Below are 20,376 nucleotides of genomic sequence, written 5' to 3'. Positions count from 1 at the left end.
TTCCCGGTTAAGCAATGTCTAGATCTTAAAATTCTCATCCTTGCCTAGGCCCTAAGCTCTAGAATTCTCTCTCTAATCCTCTTCGCCTCACAGTCGCTACCTCTCTCTCCTCCTTTAAGAAGCATTTTAAAACATACCCCGTTAAAATGTTGCTGTTTGTGGGATCTTGCTGTTTGCAAAATGGCTGCTGTATTTGCCTGTATAAGAACAGTCAGAAGAACAGCAGCGCACTAGCAAAGGCTCTGGGCCCCGACAACATCCCGGCTGTCGCACTGAAGACTTGTGCTCCAGAACTAGCCGTGCCTCTAGCCAAGCTGTTCCAGTACAGCTACAACACTGGCATCTATCCGACAATGTGGAAAACTGCCCAGGTATGCCCTGTCCACAAAAAGCAGGACAAATCCAATATGGCCAAATACCGCCCCATCAGTCTACTCTCAATCATCAGCAAAGTGATGTAAGGTGTCATCGACAGTGCTATCAAGTGGCACTTACTCACTAATAACCTGCTCGTTGATACCCAGTTTGGGTTCCGCCAAGACCACGCTGCTCCTGACTTCATTACAGCCTTGGTCCAAACATGGACAAAGGAGCTGAATTCCAGTGGAGAAGCGAGAGTGACTGCCCTTGACATTAAGGCAGCATTTGACTGAGTGTGGCATGAAGGAGCCCTAGTAAAACTGAAGGCAATGTGAATCAGGGGGAAAACTCTCCACTGGCTGGAGTCACACCTAGCACAAAGGAAGATGGTTGTTGTGATTGAAGGTCAATCATCGCAGCCCTAGGACATCGCTGCAGGAGTTCCTCAGGGTAGTGTCCTAGGCCCAACCATCTTCAGCTGCTTCATCAATGACCTTCCCTCCAACATAAGGTCAGAAATGGGGATGTTTGCTGATGACTGCACAGTGTTCAGCGCCATTCACAACTCCTCAGATATTGAAGCAGTCCATGCTCGCATGCAACAAGACCTGGATGACGTTCAGGCTTGGGCTGATAAGTGGCAGGTAACATTCGCGCCACAGAAGTGTCATGCAATGACTATCTCCAACAAGCGAGAGTCCAACCACCGCCCGTTGTCATTCAATGGCATTACCATCGCCAAATCCCCCACCTTCAAAATTGATCTAGCAGCTCAAAACTGGGCATCTATGAGGCGCTGTGGGCCATCAACAGCAGCAGAATTGTATTCCACCACAATTTGTAATCTCATGGCCTGGCATATCCCTCACTGTACCATTACCATCAAGCCAGGGGACCAACCCTGGTTCAATAAGGAGTGTAGAAGAGCATGCCAGGAGTAGCACCAGGCGTACCTAAAAATGAGGTGCCAACCTGGGGAAGCTGCAACACAGGACTACATGCATGCTTAACAGCGGAAGCAGCATGCTATAGACAGGGCTAAGCGATCCCACAATCAACAGAGCAGATCAAAGCTCTGCAGTCCTGCCACATCCAGTCATGAATGTTGGTGGACAATTAAACAACTAATGGGAGGAGGAGGCTCCATGAACATCCCCATTCTCAATGATGGTGGAGCCCAGCATGTGAGTGCAAAAGACAAGGCTGAAGCGTTCACAACCATCTTCAGCCAGAAGTGCCGAGTGGATGATCCATATTGGCCTACTCCCAAGGTCCCCACCATCACAGAAGCCAGTCTTCAGTCAATTCGATTCACTCCACCTGATATCAAGAAACGGCTGAACGCACTGGATACAGCAAAGGCTATGGGCCCGACAACTTCCCGGCTGTCATGCTGAAGACTTGCGCTCCAGAACTAGCTGCGGTTCTAGTCAAGCTGTTCCAATACAGCTACAACACAGGCATCTACCCGACAATGTGGAAAACTACCCAGGTATGTCCTGTCCAAAAAAACAGGACCAATTTCACCCCAACCCTCCCTTCCTCTCCAGATACCTTCTCCATATTTTATTTCAATTGATGCTACAACGGGTAAATATAGACTATGGCAGGACTGTCAACCAATGAAACCAAACTCCCCAGGTGGACCTCGCTTACCAACCCCCCAGAATGGAACAACTTGCATTTTGGAGTTGGGATTCAGGTCTGGTTCAACCACCACAGCAGCTACAGTTATGCGAGGAAGGAGCCCGTTTATCTTTGTCCCAATTATTTTGTGTCTCTGAGAAAGAAAAAAAGAAAGACAGAAAGAAAGATAGGAAGAAAGGAAGATTGAAAGAAATTCAGAAAGAAAGAAAGATAGAAAGAAAGATAGAAAGATAGAAAGAAAGATAAAAGGGTGGCTAAAGTGAACGTTGGTCCCTTAGAGGATGAGACCGGGAAACTAGTGGTGGGGAACATGGAGGTGGCAAAGACGCTGAACAAATATTTTGTATCAGTCTTTACAGTAGAGGACACTAAAAATATCCCAACACTGGACAAACAGGGGGCAATTGGGGGGGAGGAGCTAAACACGATTAAAATCACTAAAGAGATGGTACTCAGTAAAATAATGGGACTTAAGGCGAATAAATCCCCCGGACCTGATGGCCTACATCCTAGGGTCTTGAGAGAAGTGGCGGTAGGGATTGTGGATGCATTGGTGATCATTTTCCAGAACTCCCTGGACTCAGGAAAGGTCCCGGCAGATTGGAAAACTGCTAATGTAACACCCTTATTTAAGAAGGGAAGTAGACAAAAAGCTGGAAACGATAGACCAGTTAGCCTAACATCTGTGGTTGGCAAAATGTTGGAGTCCATTATTAAGGAAACAGTATCAGAGCATTTGGATAAACATAATTTAATAGGACAGAGTCAGCAAGGTTTTACGAAGGGGAAGTCATGTTTGACAAATTTGCTCGAATTCTTTGAGGATGTAACATACAGGGTGGATAAAGGGGAACCAGTGGATGTAGTGTATTTGGACATCCAAAAGGCATTTGACAAGGTTCCACACAAAAGATTACTGATCAAGATAAAAATCACAGGATTGGGGGTAATATACTGACATGGGTGGAAGATTGGCTATCTAACAGAAAACAAAGAGTTGGGATAAATGGTTCGTTCTCGGGCTGGCAATCAGTAACTAGTGGTGTCCCACAGGGATCAGTGCTGGGACCCCAACTCTTTACAATCTATATTAACGATTTGGAGGAAGGGACCGAGTGCAACATATCCAAGTTTGCCGACGATACAAAGATGGGAGGGAAAGCAGTGAGTGAGGAGGACATAAAAAACCTGCAAAAGGACATAGACAGGCTAAGTGAGTGGGCAGAAATTTGGCAGATGCAATATAATGTTGGAAAGTGTGAGGTTATGCACTTTGGCAGAAAAAAATCAAAGAGCAAGTTATTATCTAAATGGAGAAAAACTGCAAAGTGCTACAGTACAAAGGGATCTGGGGGTCCTGGTACATGAAACACAAAGGCCCAGAAATTCGAGTCGGGGGCTTGCCGCGCGTGTAAGCCCCCGATCTGCACTTACCCGACGCGCCGGCCGTTGAGCTTCAGGGACGCCTGGAATTGCTGTTTTAAAATGTTGACTCCCGGGCAGCGTCTGACGTCACGCCGCCCAGGAGTGCAGCCAGCGCGAAGCCTGTAGTGCGCTGTGCAACTGAGACACGCCCCTTGAGGTCTCAGTTTAACAGGACACGCCCCCAATGTTTCTGCCAAGCTGCTAAGCATTTTTACATGCAAAGCAGCAGTTTAAATAGGTTTTTGGAAGTTTTTTGAAGCTTTTGGTAACTTTTATAAACTTTTAAAAACGTTTACATTATTTTGAAGAATCTGAAGTAGTTTTAAACAGAATTAAAGCAATTTAAAGACTTTTAAAAGCCCTAAAAGAATTTTTTAAATTCCATTTATTTATTTAGCAATGTCATCGTCATACATGTCTTCACATTGTTCCCTTTGGGGAACTGTATGAAGTGGTGGAAGAATTTATGGCCATGATTAACGCTCATTCCGTGACCGTAACCATCTTTGAACCAGCCATTAGGGCGGTTAGTCCTATGGCGGGAGGGTTTTACAGGCTCCCACAAGCTATACAAGGAGGGGGGGCCACCCACACCCACGGACGCAAATATCCCACTGGATGTCAACCCAGAATTTAGAGCCGGAGCTCCGACTCCACTTGCCGGGACTGTCTGGAGTGGGGTTCGAAACCCTACCCTGATCTGGCCCAGCGGCGGGGATCCTACCGCTATGCCAAAGGCCCAATTCGATTAGCAACATGAAATGGCTGGAATGAGCACAATTCACGGCATTAAAAGAACTCACAATTGAACTGATGATGACCTCAGCAATCTCCTCAAGGAGGTGGAGGCGCAGCGCCTGCTCATCATTGGTAATGAGAAGTCAAAGGCGCCGCAAAAAGGGCAGATGATAGCTTGGTCTTTCAAGTGGCAGCATAGGGCTCCAGTCACGGGGAGGGAAAAGGCGCAGGAAACGTATGGGTGTCACCTTTTGTACGGAGTGGGCCTTTTGCGTAGCAGTAAGCATCCCCGCCGCTGGGCCAGAAGGAGTAGGGTTTCGAACCCCACTCCAGACAGTCCCGGCAAGTGGAGTCAGAGCTCCAACTATAAATTCTGGGTGGACATCCAGCGGGATACTTGCATCCGTGGGTGTGGGTGGCCCCCCCCCCCCCTCAGATGGGTTGTGGGAGCCCGTAAAACCCTCACGCCATAGGACTAACCACCCTAATGGCTGGTTCAAAGATGGTTACGGTCACGGAATGAGCGTTAATCACGGCCATAAATCCTTCCACCACTTCATACAGTTCCCGAAAGGGAACAGTGTGAGGATACGTACGACGATGACCTCTTGCGCAATGCACCTCCTTGGACCCTCAGTCGCAGATGCGAGGGGGCAAATCGTGCAATTGTTAAATTTTTCATTTTATTGACATGTAAAATGTTGGCCCAGTAATTCCCTTCCAAATGCGCGAGTACGGTCGGGGTACTTACGCGTCTGGCCGGAGGAAATGCCGGTTTTCAGCATGCACAGCGCAGCATTTCCTGTCCTCTGAACGAAGGGGTTCAGAGGCAGAACGCGTGCGCAGTAAAATTCGCCGCTTTCATTCATGCTTTCAGTGAGGTCAAGTCCTTACAACTTACACATGAAAAAAGCATGGGTACATTTGCTCCAGAGGCTGCGGAGGAAGATATTTCTTATCGTGGAGCTTCTGAAAGTATGTATGTCTGTATATATTCCTTTGCGTGTTATGTATATATTCCTTCACTTATGTGTATGAATGTATTATTTAATTATGACTTTCAGAGAAAGTAACTTATTGAAAAATCATAATTAAAAACATACATTCATACACATAAGTAAAGGAATATAAAACATACATACATATACGTAAAGGAATATATGCGGACATACATACATAATTACTTATTACTGATGAAAAGTTTCTTTCTTAAAAGTGCTGGAAATGTTACATTACTCATTTTAGAACACTCATTTTCACATTCCATTCACACAGCCACAATTGCTCCTTCTACCTACCGTTCTGAAAACCCGTTTAAAAAAAAAAAATTAAACTTTAAAACTTACTTAAAATTTCTTAAAATAACTTCCCTCCCTTTCCCAAACAAAAATATTGCCTTTCAGAAGCTCCACGATAAAATATATCTTCCTCCGTAGCCTTGGAACAACTTTACACATGCTTTTTTCAAGTCTAACTTGTAAGGACTTACCCTCACTGAATCCATGAATGAAATCGACGAAGTTCACTGCGCAAGCGCTGCCTGTGCAGTCGCACGCGCTGTGCCTATGAACCCCTTCGTTCCGAGGACTGGAAATGCCGGCGTTCCCCGCATGTGCTGTGCATGCTGAACGCCGGCATTTCCAACAGCCAGATGCGTGAGTACCCAGACCGTACTCACGCATTTGGTCACGAATTTCTGGCCCAATAAGTTAGTATGCAGGTGCAGCAGTTGATCAGGAAAGCCAATGGAATCTTGGCTTTTATTGCAAGGGGGATGGAGTATAAAAACAGGGAGGTCTTGCTGCAGTTATACAGGGTATTGGTGAGGCCACACCTGGAATACTGCGTGCAGTTTTGGTTTCCATATTTAAGAAAATATATACTTGTTCTCGAGGCGGTTCAGAGAAGGTTCACTCGGTTGATTCCAGAGATGAGGGGGTTGACGTATGAGGAAAGGTTGAGTAGATTGGGACTCTACTCATTGGAGTTCAGAAGAATGAGAGGCGATCTTATCGAAACATATAAGATTGTGAGGGGGCTTGATCGGGTGGATGTGGTGAGGATGTTTCCACTGATGGGTGAGACTAGAACTAGGGGGCATAATCTTAGAATAAGGGGCTGCCGTTTCAAAACTGAGATGAGGAGAAACTTCTTCACTCAGAGGGTAGTAAATCTATGGAATTTGCTACCCCAGAGAGCTGTGGAAGCTGCAACATTAAATAAATTTAAAACGGAGATAGACAGTTTCCTAGCAGATAAGGGAATTAGGGTTTACGGGGAGAGGGCAGGGAAGTGGACGTGAGTCTAGATTCGGATCAGCCATGATCCTATTGAATGGCGGAGCAGGCCTGAGGGGCCGTAAACCTACTCCTGCTCCTACTTCTTATGTTCTTATGTTCTTAAGAAAAAAAAAGAAGAGAATAAAAAAGAAAGACACACTTGCATTTATAGAATGATACAGCACAGAACGAGGCCATTCGGCCCATCGTGCCTGTGCCGGCTCTTTGAAAGAGCTGTCCAATTAGTCCCACTCCCCCTGCTCTTTCCCCGTAGCCGTGCAAATCTTTCCCCTTTAAGTATTTATCCAATTCCCTTTTGAAAGTTACTATTGAATCTGCTTGTTTCAGGCAGCGCATTCCAGATCACACCAACTCGCTGTGTAAAAAGATTTCTTCTCATCTCCCCTCTGGTTCATTTGCTAATTACCTTAAATCTGTGTCCTCTGGTTACCAACCATTCTACCTCTGTTTCACTTCATAAAGTTTCTCTTTATATATTACATCAAAATATATGATTTTGAACACCTCTATTAAATCTCTCCTTAACCTTCTCTGCTCTAAAGAGAACAATCCCAGCTTCTCTAATCTTTCCATGTAACTGAAGTCCCTCATCCCTGGTACCATTCTAGTGAATCTCCTCTGCGCCCTCTCTCAGGCCTTGACCTCCTTCTTAAAGTGCGGTGCCCAGAACTGGACTCAATATTCCAGCTGGGACCTAACCAGTGATTTATAAAGTTTTAGCATAACCGCCCTGCTTTTGTACTCTATACCTCTGTTTATAAAGACAAGGATAGCAAGTTGGCTACAAAACAGAAAACAGAGAGTAGGTGTTGAAGGTATTTACTCAGACTGGTGGAAGGTGAGAAGTTGTGTTCCACAGGGATCGGTTCACCATTTACATAAACGATTTGAACTCAGGAATCGGGAGTACAATTTCAAAATTTGCAGACGACACCAAATTGGGGGGTGTAGTTAATACAGAGGAGAACTGCGACACAATACAGGAAGATAGTAATAAAAGTGTCAGCTGTGGCTCAGTGGGCAGCACTCTCGCCTCTGAGTCAGAAGGTTGTGGGTTCAAAGTCCCACTCCAGAGACTTGAGCACATCTTCTTCTTAGGCAGTCCCTGGGAACCGAGGATGACTTGCTTCCACATTAAAAATGAGCTCTCAGGTGGCTGATTAGTCCAATGCGGGACCTACAGTCTCTGTCACAGGTGGGGCAGACGGTGGTTGAAGGGGCGGGTGGGTGGGGTGCTTGGGTTGACGTGCGCTCCTTGCGCTGCCTGCGCTTGGCTTCCGTTTGCTCCCGGCGAAGAGACTCGAGGTATTCGGAGCCTTCCCGGATGCTTCTCCTCCACTTTGTGCGGTCTTGGGCCAGGGTTTCCCAGGTGTCGGTGGGGATGTTACACTTTTTCAAGGAGGCTTTGAGGGTGTCCTTGAAGCATTTCCTCTGCCCACCTGGGGCTCACTTGCCGTGTCGGAGCTCCGAGTAGAGCGCTTATTTTGGGAGTCTCGTATCGGGCATGCAGATGATGTGACCCGTCCATCGGATGAGATGTTAAACTGAGGCCCCGTCTGCTCTCTCAGTTGGATGTAAAAGACCCCATGGCACTATTTTGAAGAAGAGCAGGGGAGTTATCCCCGGTGTCCTGGCCAATATTTATCACTCAATCAACTTAACAAAAACAGTTTATCTGATTATTATCACATTGCTGTTTGTGGGAGCTTACTGTATGCAAATTGGCTGCTGCATTTCCCACATTACAACAGTGACTACACTCCAAAGTACTTAATTGGCTGTAAAGCGCTTTGAGACGTCCGGTGGTCATGAAAGGCGCTATAGAAATGCAAGTCTTTCTTTCTTTCTTTAACTTGGCAAATTAACTTCAATATAGATAAGTGTGAGGTGGTACATTTTCATGGGAAGAATAAATGTCTAAGGGGTGGAGGATCAGAGGAATCTGGGGGTGCAGATACACAAATCACTAAATTAGCGATGCATGTTAAAAATATCATAAAAAAGCAAACAAAGCACCGGGGTTCATTTCTAGAGAAATAGAATTGAACAGCAGAGAAATAATGTTAAACTTGTATTGAATCCTGGTTAGACCACACTTGGAGCACTGTGAATATTTCTGGTCTCCGTATTATAAAAAGGATATAGAGGCAGTGGAGAAAGTGCCAAAAAGGTTTACTTGGATGATACCAGAATGGAGAGGTTATACCTATCAGGAAAGATTGAACAGGCTGGAGCTCTTTTCTCCAGCGAGAAGACTGTGGAGTGACATACTTTTATCAACTTGCATTTATATAGCACCTTTAACGCAGTAAGATGTCCCAAGGAGCTTCACAGGCGCATAATCAAACAAAAATTGACACCAAGCCACATAAGGAGATATCAGGACAGATTGCCAAAAGCTTGGTCAAAGAGGTAGGTTTTAAGGAGCGTCTTAAAGGATGAGAGAGAGGTAGAGAGGTGGAGAGGTTTAGGGAGGGAATTCCCGAGCTTAGGGCCCAGGCAGCTGAAGGCACGGCCGCCAAAGGTGGAGCGATTAAAATCGGGGATGCGCAAGAGGCCAGAATTGGAGGAGCGCAGAGATCTCGGGGGTTGTAGGGTTGAGGAGTTTAAAGAGATAGGGATTCATCTGGTTATTGACCTTCAGTTTCTTTTTATTTACTCTATCAAAACCCCTCATAACTTTGAACACCTCAGTTAAATCACCCCTTAACCATCACTGCAGTAACGAAAGCAATCCCAGCGTCCCCAGTCTCTCCTGGGCTGACATGCTCAGCAATCAGAGCCTTCAGGGACGAGTATCGATGCTGGCTCATAATCTGATAAATTGCATGAGCCAATATGGAAATGTAACATTTCCTTTGAACACCCAGGGCAGCAATGCTACATATTTATGAGGTGCCCACACTCAGATGGGGAGCCAAGTCCTGCTATCCCTTCAGAAAATTAAAATCAATTGAAATTTATTTAACAGTGTATTAAAAGGAAGCTTGAAGCTCTACCCCTCACGATCCCTCACTAAAGCACCAACAGCTGCAGTGATTAAGCATCAGCTTGTAAATTAATTTTACTAATGAGATGCACCTCTAATGTATTTTCACAAACACAGCTCAGGGTCACCATTGCTGGGCAATCACCATCTGTACCAACGAACTCTCCAGCATTGGCGACAATAATGAGATTTCAACAAGTTAAAGTCACATCTTCCCCTTTGCAATTCACCCAGTTTAATCCCACTCTCGCCTCACTCCCCGTACCCTTTAATATCCCACCCAGTCCAATCCCACTCTCCCCCTCTCTCCCCGTACCCTTTAATATCCCACCCAGTCTAATCCCACTCTCCCCCTCTCTCCCCGTACCCTTTAATATCCCACCCAGTCTAATCCCACTCTCCCCCTCTCTCCCCGTACCCTTTAATATCCCACCCAGTCTAATCCCACTCTCCCCCTCTCTCCCCGTACCCTTTAATATCTCACCCAGTCTAATCCCCCTCTCCCCTTCACTCCCCGTACCCTTTAATATCCCACCCAGTCTAAACCCACTCTACCCCTCTCTCCCCGCACCCTTTAATATCCCACCCAGTCCAATCCCACTCTCCCCCTCACTCCCCGTACCCTTTAATATCTCATCCAGTCTAATCCCACTCTCCCCCTCACTCCCCACACCCTTTAATATCCCACCCAGTCTAATCCCGCTCTCCCCCTCACTCCCCACATCCTTTAATATCCCACCCAGACGAATCGCACACTCCCCCTCACTCACCACACCCTTTAATATCCCACCCAGTCTAATCCCACTCTCCCCTTCACTCCCCGTACCATTTAATTTCCCACCCAGTCTAATCCCACTCTACCCCTCTCTCCCCGCAGCCTTTAATATCCCACCCAGTCTAATCCCACTCTCCCCCTCACTCCCCGTACCGTTTAATATCCCACCCAGTCTAATCCCACTCTCCCCCTCACTCCCCGTACCCTTTAATATCTCACCCAGTCTAATCCCACTCTCCCCCTCACTCCCTGTGCCCTTTAATAACCCACCCAGCCTAATCCCACTCTCCCCCTCACTCCCCGCACCATTTAATAACCCACCCAGTCTAATCCCACTCTCCCCATTACTCCCTGTACCCTTTAATATCACACCCAGTCTAATCCCACTCTCCCCCTCACTCCCCATACCCTTTAATATCCCACCCAGTCTAATCCCACTCTCCCCACACCCTTTAATATCCCACCCAGTCTAATCCCACTCTCCCCCTCACTCCCCGTATCCTTTAATAACCCACCCAGTCTAATCCCACTCTCCCCCTCACTCCCCGTACCCTTTAATATCTCACCCAGTCTAATCCCACTCTCCCCCTCACTCCCCGTACCCTTTAATATCTCACCCAGTCTAATCCCACTCTCCCCCTCACTCCCCGTACCCTTTAATATCTCACCCAGTCTAATCCCACTCTCCCCCTCACTCCCCGTGCCCTTTAATAACCCACCCAGTCTAATCCCACTCTCCCCCTCACTCCCCGTACCATTTTATAACCCACCCAGTCTAATCCCACTCTCCCCATTACTCCCTGTACCCTTTAATATCACACCCAGTCGAATCCCACTCTCCCCCTCACTCCCCATACCCTTTAATATCCCACCCAGTCTAATCCCACTCTCCCCACACCCTTTAATATCCCACCCAGTCTAATCCCACTCTCCCCCTCACTCCCCGTGCCCTTTAATAACCCACCCAGTCTAATCCCACTCTCCCCCTCATTCCCCGCACCATTTAATAACCCACCCAGTCTAATCCCACTCTCCCCATTACTCCCTGTACCCTTTAATATCACACCCAGTCTAATCCCACTCTCCCCCTCACTCCCCATACCCTTTAATATCCCACCCAGTCTAATCCCACTCTCCCCACACTCCCCACACCCTTTAATATCCCACCCAGTCTAATCCCACTCTACCCCTCACTCCCCGTACCTTTTAATATCTCACCAAATCTAATCCCCCTCTCACCCTCAGTCCCCATACCCTTTAATATCCCACCCAGTCTAATCCCACTCTCTCCCTATCTCCCCGTACCCTTTAATATCCCACCCAATCTAATCCCACTCTCCTCCTTGTATCGATTTGTATGTGGGTTCAATGACGAGACATTTATGAAAGAGAATGTCTTTTGATCTAAAGTCTGTTCAACTCTTTTTAACAGCATTACAGGAGACACCATGCTAGTGATCCATCTAAAAGTGAAACCCAAACTAAACTGCTTGTCTCTCACATGACCTCTGCTGGTCAGGCATAAGTAATCAATCAGGCAAACATGCTGGTAAAGGCATCATAATCAAACAGGCAAATACCATCACTATTTGCTGATATCATTACATCTCCCTTTCTTAAAACAAAAGTATTTTACTTTTAACTAACAACATGTTTTCTTTTTATTAATCTGCATTTTAACTGTAACACTTAATGAACTTACATTATCATTATCATGATCAAGGTTTTTTAACCTTGCTTTGTGTGTTCACATGAAATATGTAAATACACTAGAACTTGAAGAAAGAATAAGATAACATTACTTCCTTCTATAACAATAGTCCTTAAATTTGCTCAATGAGTCTCTCAGGAGGCTTCACGTGTCTTGAGGATTTTCTGACTGATTGTCCTTGAATCTGAGTTGTTGCCTCAGATGATGTGTTCTCAGCTGTGTGATCAGGTTGTTCAACAGTATCAGTCTTTTGACCTGCTGTGTGATCAGGTTGTTCAACAGTATCAGTCTTTTGACTTGCTGTGGCTGGTCCCATGAGAAGATCTCGACGATTTCTTCTCAGAACAGCACCCTCATCCGTCTGAATGGTGTATGATCTTGGTTGAACTTCACTCAGGACAGTTCCCTTCTGAGTCCATATGTTTGTTTTGTCTTTGAACCTTACTTGGTCACCAGTGTGGAGTTCAGGTAGGTTTTGTGTTCCTCTGTCATAGCAGTACTTTTGCTTTTCTTTCTGTTGTTCTTTGAACTTCCTCACTTTCTCCCCCTCTTTTGTTTTCAGGAGGTTCTCCGGGATGGGTAGGTTTGACCTTAGCCGACGTCCCATAAGGAGTTGGGCTGGTGACATACCACACTCGAGCGGCATTGTGCGGTATACAAGCATGCTCTGGTAGAAGTCAGTTCCATTGTCTTTTGCCTTGTACATCAGTCTTTTCACTGTCTGGACCGATTTTTCCACTAGCCCATTGGACTGTGGAAAGTGAGGACTTGACGTTGTGTGGACAAAGTCCCACTCTTTGGCAAAGTGTCGGAAACTTGCATTGTAAAACTGGGGTCCGTTGTCTGTGAAGACCTCGCTTGCCACGCCATGTCTGGAGAATATGGCTTTCATACATGTTATCACAGCATCTGCAGTGGTAGTGTACAGTCTACAAACCTCTGGATACAGGGTGTAATAGTCTGTGACTACAAGATAGTCCTTCCCTTGACATACGAATAGGTCAGCGCCTACCTTCTGGTAAGGTCTGTCTGGCGCTGGGTGTGGCTTTAGTGGTTCTACCAGATTGCTTGCTCGATTTTTCAGGCATATTGTGCAGTTTGACACCTCATTTGTCACATCTTGGTTGATTCGTGGCCAATACATCACCTCTCATGCTCTTTTCTTACACTTTTCGATTCCCAGATGTCCTCCATGAATCCTTTTTAGCATCTCTTTTCTCAGACTCTTTGGGATAACTATTTTACTTCCTTTGTAGATGATGTCTTCGACCACTGATAGTTCCGCCCTGCAGTTCCAGTACTCTGCTATGTCAGGTGAGCAGTCTTGCTTCATGTTGGGCCATCCATCCAAGATGCTTTTCCTCAGTCGTCTCAGTGTTTCATCTTTGTTTGTCTCAGTCTTTATGAGCTCCATTTTTGCATCTGCTATGGGCAGTGCACTTGTGATCATGTCCACGTAGGCGTTCACTTTTTCATCCATTTTGGTGTTTGCGGGCTCACTTGGGTCAACAGCTCTGGACAACGTGTCTGCTGTATACATCAGTTTACCCGGTGTGTACGCAACATTCAGTGTATAGCGTTGCAGCCTGATCATCATTCTTTGTATTACATAGATACATAGATACATAGAAGATAGGAGCAGGAGTAGGCCATTCGGCCCTTCGTGCCTGCTCCGCCATTTAATGAGATCATGGCTGATCCTTTAATTCAGTATCCCGTCCCCGCCTTCTCTCCGTAACCCTTAACCCCTTTTGCCCGTAGAAATATATCTAATTCCCTCTTAAATATATTTAATGAGCTGGCGTACACTGCCCTCTGTGGCAATGAGTTCCACAGGTTCACCACTCTCTGAGTGAAGAAATTCCCCCTCATCTCTGTCCTAAATGGTTTAGCCCTTATCCTTAAATTATGTCCTCTAGTTCTGTTCTCACCCGCCAAGGGAAACATTCCTTCTGCATCCAGTCTGTCTAGACCTGTCAGAATTTTATACACTTCTATGAGGTCCCCTCTCAATCTTCTAAACTCCAGTGTGTACATCCCTAAACTACATAGTCTCTCCTCATAGGTCATTCCCGCCATTCCTGGTATCAGCCTGGTGAATCGCCGCTGCACCCCCTCCATGGCAAGAACATCCTTCCTCAGATGAGGCGACCAAAACTGTACACAGTACTCGAGGTGTGGTCTCACCAGTGCCCTGTACAGCTGCAGCAAGGTATCCCTGTTCCTGTATTCTAACCCTTTTGCTATGAAGGCCAGCATACCGTTTGCCTTCTTGACCGCCTGTTGCACCTGCATGCTCGCCTTCAGTGACTGGTGTACAAGAACACCCAGGTCTCTCTGTACTTCCCCCTCTCCCAATCTATTGCCATTTAAATAATAATTTGCCCTCCCGTTCCTGCACCCAAGGTGGATAACTTCGCACTTGTCCACATTATAGTGCATCTGCCATTTATCCGCCCAATCGCCCAGTCTGTCCAAATCGCTCTGGAGCTTCCTGGTCTCTTCCTCTGAGCCCACCCCCCCTCCTAGTTTAGTGTCGTCTGCAAATTTGGAAATGCTGCATCCGACTCCCTGATCCAGGTCATTAATGTAAATTGTGAACAGCTGGGGGCCCAGGACAGATCCCTGTGGTACCCCACTTGTTACTGCCTGCCATTCAGAAAATGAGCCGTTTATTCCAACTCTCTGTTTTCTATCTGACAGCCAGTTCCCTATCCACGCCAAAACTTTCCCCTTTATCCCATGAGCCTCAATTTTCCATGCTAATCTTTTATGTGGGACCTTATCGAAGGCCTTTTGGAAGTCCAGGTACACCACATCTACTGGCTCTCCCCCATCTATTCTACCAGTTACTCCCTCAAAAAATTCCAATAGATTAGTCAAGCACGATTTACCCTTTGTAAATCCATGTTGACTCTGTCCTATCCTGTCCCCATTTGCTAAGTGCTCCGCTATTTCATCCTTAATGATGGACTCCAGCATTTTGCCCACAACTGATGTAAGGCTTACAGGTCTGTAATTACCTGCTTTTTCCCTACCCCCCTTTTTGAATAGTGGGGTAACGTTAGCTACCCTCCAATCCATCGGCACTGTTCCCGAGTCTAATGAATTCTGAAAAATCATCCTTAGTGCATCCGCTATCTCTAGGGCCACCTCCTTCTAAGCGGACAGCTATTTAGTGGCTTTTGGAACAATGCAATCAAGGGCTTATGGTCAGTCTCTACACTGATTGCTTGTCCTGCCACAAACTGGTGAAATCTTTCACAGGCGTATGTGATGCTGAGCAGCTCCTTTTCTATTTGAGCATATCGCGTCTCCGTGCCTGTCATTGAGCGCGATGCATATGCAATAGGTTGCCAGTAGTCATATTTTTGCAGAAGAATGGCACCGAGCCCACTCTGTGATGCATCTGATGATATCTTGATGGATCTCGCTGGGTCATAAAACCTTAGAACTGGTCCCTCTGTGAGCAGTTTCTTTAGATCGCTCCATGATTTCTCATGCTCATGATTCCATTCCCATTCTATGTTCTTTTCAGTTAGTCTTCTCAGTGGCGCCATCTTTTCTGAGAGGTTGGATATGAATTTCCCCATGTAGTTGATCATTCCATTAAACCTCTGCACGTCCTTTTTGCATTGTGGCTTTGGCATATTCTCAATGGCGGACACCTTTCTGGGATCTGGTCTGATGCCCTCACTGCTAAGGATATCTCCCACGAATGTCAGTTCTGTCACCCCGAGCTGGCATTTCTCTCTATTCAGCTTCAGGTTTGTTTTCCTTGTTGCTTCCAGCACTTTTTTCAGTCTCTCGTCATGCTCAGTTCTCGTGGTTCCCCATAGTATGATGTCATCCATTGATGTATCAACTCCCTCCAGGTGCTCATAGATCATATGGATAGTTTTGTGATACACTTCAGGAGCTGAGGCAATGCCAAATGGTAACCTTAGGAATCTGTATCTGCCAAATGGACTGTTGAACGTGCACAGTCTTGAACTTGCCTCATCCAGCTTCATCTGCCAAAATCCTGATGATGCATCTAACTTGCTGAAATACTTTGCATTTGCAAACTGTGACATGATTTCCTCACGTGTAGGAAGCTTGAAGTGCTCTCTCTTTATTGCTCTGTTTAGATCTCTTGGATCCAGGCAAATTCTGAGCTTTCCATTCTTTTTGTCCACAATGATGAGTGAACTCACCCACTCAGTTGGCTCATCTATCTTCTGAATCACGTTCATGCTTTCCATCCTGTCCAACTCTGCCTTCAGTTGCTTTTGAAGAGCAAACGGAACTTTTCTGCATGGATGTATGACCGTTGGTATACTTTTATCTACTCTGATCGTGTGTTCTCCTGGAAGGCAGCCTAGACCCTTAAATAGGTCATTGTACTCTTTCATGGGTTCATCATAGACTGTCTCTCCTTCGCTTTCCACAACGAGGACTCTCTTTACCAGGTTCAGTCTCTCACAGGCTTTTAAACCTAGTATGGCCTGCACATCCTTTGGCACCATGATTAATGCTAGCGTGTGCTCTCTGTCCTTGTGTGTCACTTTGACAATGCATCTTCCTTTCACTGGTATATCAGTACCTGAGTATCCTGTCACTTTCACTTTTATTCCATGTATCTTTGGTCTGGGTCTAATTTTCTTAAAATCAGTCTCTGATATCACATTAACTTGTGCTCCAGTATCCAATTTAAATGGAATATGTATGTCATTCACTTTTAGTGTCAACATCCAGTCTCTTTTTTCTTTTATGTTTTCAGACACAACATCCACATTGAACTCCTCTATCTCGCTTTCATCTACTGCATGGACCTTGCTTTGTTGCGCTTGGTTCTTACAGCAACGGGCATAATGGTTGTTTTTGTTGCAACTATTGCATGTTTTACCATATGCTGGACACTTTTTTGGTGGATGCTGTGTACCGCATCGACTACATAACTTTCGATTGCCCCTTTCATTTTTGTTCGCTGGCCACGCCTCTTTTTTCACATTGGCGCTCTTTTTGTTAAATGGTTTGTGTCCGTTCTTTCTCACTGCATCCACGTTGCAGCTATTGTCAATGAACAGCTCCTTTGCCTGCAACTTCACAGTCTCTGTAGCCCTACACAGTGCTATGGCTTTTCCCAGGTCTAGATCTTGCTCTCTTAGCAGTCTTTCCCTTAGACCATTATCTGGAATACCACACACCAGTCTGTCTTTTATCAGCAAGTCTGTCAGTCCCCCAAATTCACACGATTTGCTTCTGTTTCTCAGTTCAGTCACATACTGATCAATAGTCTCTCCCGTTTTCTGTACACATGTGAAAAATCTGTGCCTCTCAAACGTCACGTTACGTTTAGGTATGCAGTAGGCCTCAAACTGTTCCATTATTTTATCCAACTTCATTTTGTCTCCATCAGCAGCGAATGTGAAGTTATTATACACCTCCAGCGCTTCATCACCCACGACATGTAAGAACACTGACACTTTCATTTTATCACTTTTCTCGTCAACTCCGATTGCTGATAAATACAACTCCAAACGTTGTTTGAACCTCCTCCAATTTTCAGCCACATTACCTGTCAACTGAAGCTTCGCGGGTGGGTGTAAACCTTCTATTTTTCACTTCGTTAGCTATTCTCCAATGGTAAGTAACGATGTTCTCTTTTGGCTTGCTAATATGTGGAGAGCTGATTTAACTTCAGATTTTTCCTTTTCATCTCTTTCAATCACTTCTGACACCATGTATCGATTTGTATGTGGGTTCAATGACGAGACATTTATGAAAGAGAATGTCTTTTAATCTAAAGTCTGTTCAACTCTTTTTAACAGCATTACAGGAGACACCATGCTAGTGATCCATCTAAAAGCAAAACCCAAACTAAACTGCTTGTCTCTCACATGACCTCTGCTGGTCAGGCATAAGTAATCAATCAGGCAAACATGCTGGTAAGGCATCATAATCAAACAGGCAAATACCATCACTATTTGCTGATATCATTACACCCCTCACTCCCCGTACCCTTTTTTATCCCACCCAGTCTAATCCCACTCTCTCCCTATCTCCCCGTACCCTTTAATATCCCACCCAGTCTAATCCCAGTCTCCCCCTCACTCCCCGTACCCTTTAATATCCCACCCAGTCTAATCCCACTCTCCCCCTCACTCCCCGTACCCTTTAATATCCCACCCAGTCTAATCCCACTCTCCCCCTCACTCCCCATACCCTTTAATGTCTCACCCAGTCTAATCCCACTCTCCCCCTCACTCCCCATACCCTTTAATATCCCGCCCAGTCTAATCCCACTCTCCCCCTCACTCCCCGTACCCTTTAATATCCCACCCAGTCTAATCCCACTCTCCCCCTCACTCCCCATACCCTTTAATATCTCACCCAATCTAATCCCACTCTCCCCCTCACTCCCCGTACCCTTTAATATCCCACCCAGTCTAATCGCACTCTCTCCCTCACTCCCCATACCCTTTAATATCTCACCCAGTCTAATCCCACTCTCTCCCTATCTCCCCATATCCTTTAATATCCCACCCAGTCTAATCCATCTCTCCTGCTCACCAGCCAGTCCAACTGTGGCTAACAAGGGAATTTAAAGATACGATTAGATGAAAGGAAAAGCCTTATAATGTTGACCTAAATTGTTTCCCGTTAAGCAATGCCTCGATCTTAAAATGTTCATCCTTGCTGTGCCCGAAACTGTGGCAGTCCCTCTCTAATATCTTTGCCTCACAGTCACTACCTCTCTCTCCTACTTTAAGATGCATTTTAAAACATACCCTATTAAAATGTTGTGGTTTTTGGGATCTTGCTGTTTGCAAAATGGCTGCTGTATTTGCCTGTATATGAACAGTCATAAGAACATAAGAAATAGGAGCAGGAGTCGACCATTCGGCCCCTTGAGCCTGCTCCGCCATTCAATGAGATTATGGCTGATCTTCGACCTCAACTCCACTTTCCTGAACTATCCCCATATCCCTTGATTCCCTTAAAATCCAAAAATCTATCAATCTCCGTCTTGAATATACTCAACGACTGAGCCTCTACAGCCCTCTGGGGTCGAGAATTCCAAAGATTCACCACCCTCTGAGTGAAGAAATTCCTCCTCATCTTAGTCATAAATGGCCGACCCCTGTATTCTGAGACTGTGACCCCTGGTTCTGGACTCCCCAGCCAGGGGAAACATCCTCCCTGCATCTACCCTGTCAAGCCCTGTAAGAATTGTGTATGTTTCAATGAGATTGATGCGCTATCAATCACTCAAAAGACTGAGGTTAAGCGAGTAACTAACAGGCTTTTATTAACAAGAGAATGAAGGTGTGCCTCGAGTGGTCGACCAGTCCAGAATACAGAGGGACTGTGGAGCAGTCACCTTTATACCTGGACTCGTGGGAGGAGTCAGCCGAGGCATGTACAGACATGTACACAGTGGAGTACAAACAGTGGTTTACCACATTCACCCCTTGTTTAAAAATGAGTCCGGCGGGGTGAAGTGTATTAAAAGTTTGTGTATTGGAGTCTCTCCGGAGGTCTTGTCTGCTGCTGTGATCGACGTGGTGACGGCAGGGGTAGTGAAGCTTCCGGCGTCGAGTCCCGCGTAGGCTGGTGCACTGGTGTGTAGCCCTCGTGGGTGTCGAGCGGGTCGCGGGGTCCAGGTGTGCCGTCTGCTGGGGTTGGATATTGGATCATGGTGGGGGGTGGTAGTGGGTAGTGGGTTACTGGGGCCCCCGAGGGTGCGAGGTCTCGTATGGAGACTGTGTCCTCCCGCCCGTCCGGGTACGCAATGTAAGCGTACTGGGGGTTGGCGTGGAGGAGGTCGACCCTCTCGACCAGGGGGTCCATTTTATGGGTCCTCACGTGTCTTCTCAGTAGGACCGGCCCTGGGGACATCAGCCATGGCGGTAGCGATGTCCCCGATGTGGACTTCCTTGGGAAGACAAACATTTTCTCATGAGGGCTGGCGTTAGTGGCAGTGCAGAGCAGTGACTGAATAGAGTGGAGCGCATCGGGGAGCACATCCTGCCAGCGGGAGGTCGGAAGGCCCCTAGACCTTAAGGCTATCAGGACGGCCTTCCAAACTGTCGCATTCTCTCTTTCCACCTGTCCGTTCCCCCGGGGGTTGTAACTGGTGGTCCTGCTTGTGGCAATACCCCTAGCGAGCAGGTACTGGTGAAGTTCGTCGCTCATAAACGATGAGCCCCGGTCGCTATGGATATAGCTGGGGAAACCGAACAGGGTGAAGAGGTCGTTCAGACATTTAATGACCGTGGCACTGGTCATGTCCGGGCAGGGGATGGCGAACGGGAAACGGGAGTAATCATCAATGATGTTGAGGAAGTACACATTACAGTCGGAGGAGGGGAGAGGCCCTTTAAAATCAACGCTCAGGCGCTCGAAGGGGCGAGTGGCTTTTATCAGGTGAGCCCTGTCTGGTCTA

Source organism: Somniosus microcephalus, chromosome 1 (assembly GCF_052327205.1).
Source record: "Somniosus microcephalus isolate GS21.2 chromosome 1, FLI_Smic_1.0, whole genome shotgun sequence".
In the NCBI taxonomy this organism is placed as follows: Eukaryota; Metazoa; Chordata; class Chondrichthyes; order Squaliformes; family Somniosidae; genus Somniosus; species Somniosus microcephalus.
The sequence above is the reverse complement of the archived record's forward strand: the minus strand, read 5'-3'. Positions refer to the sequence as shown.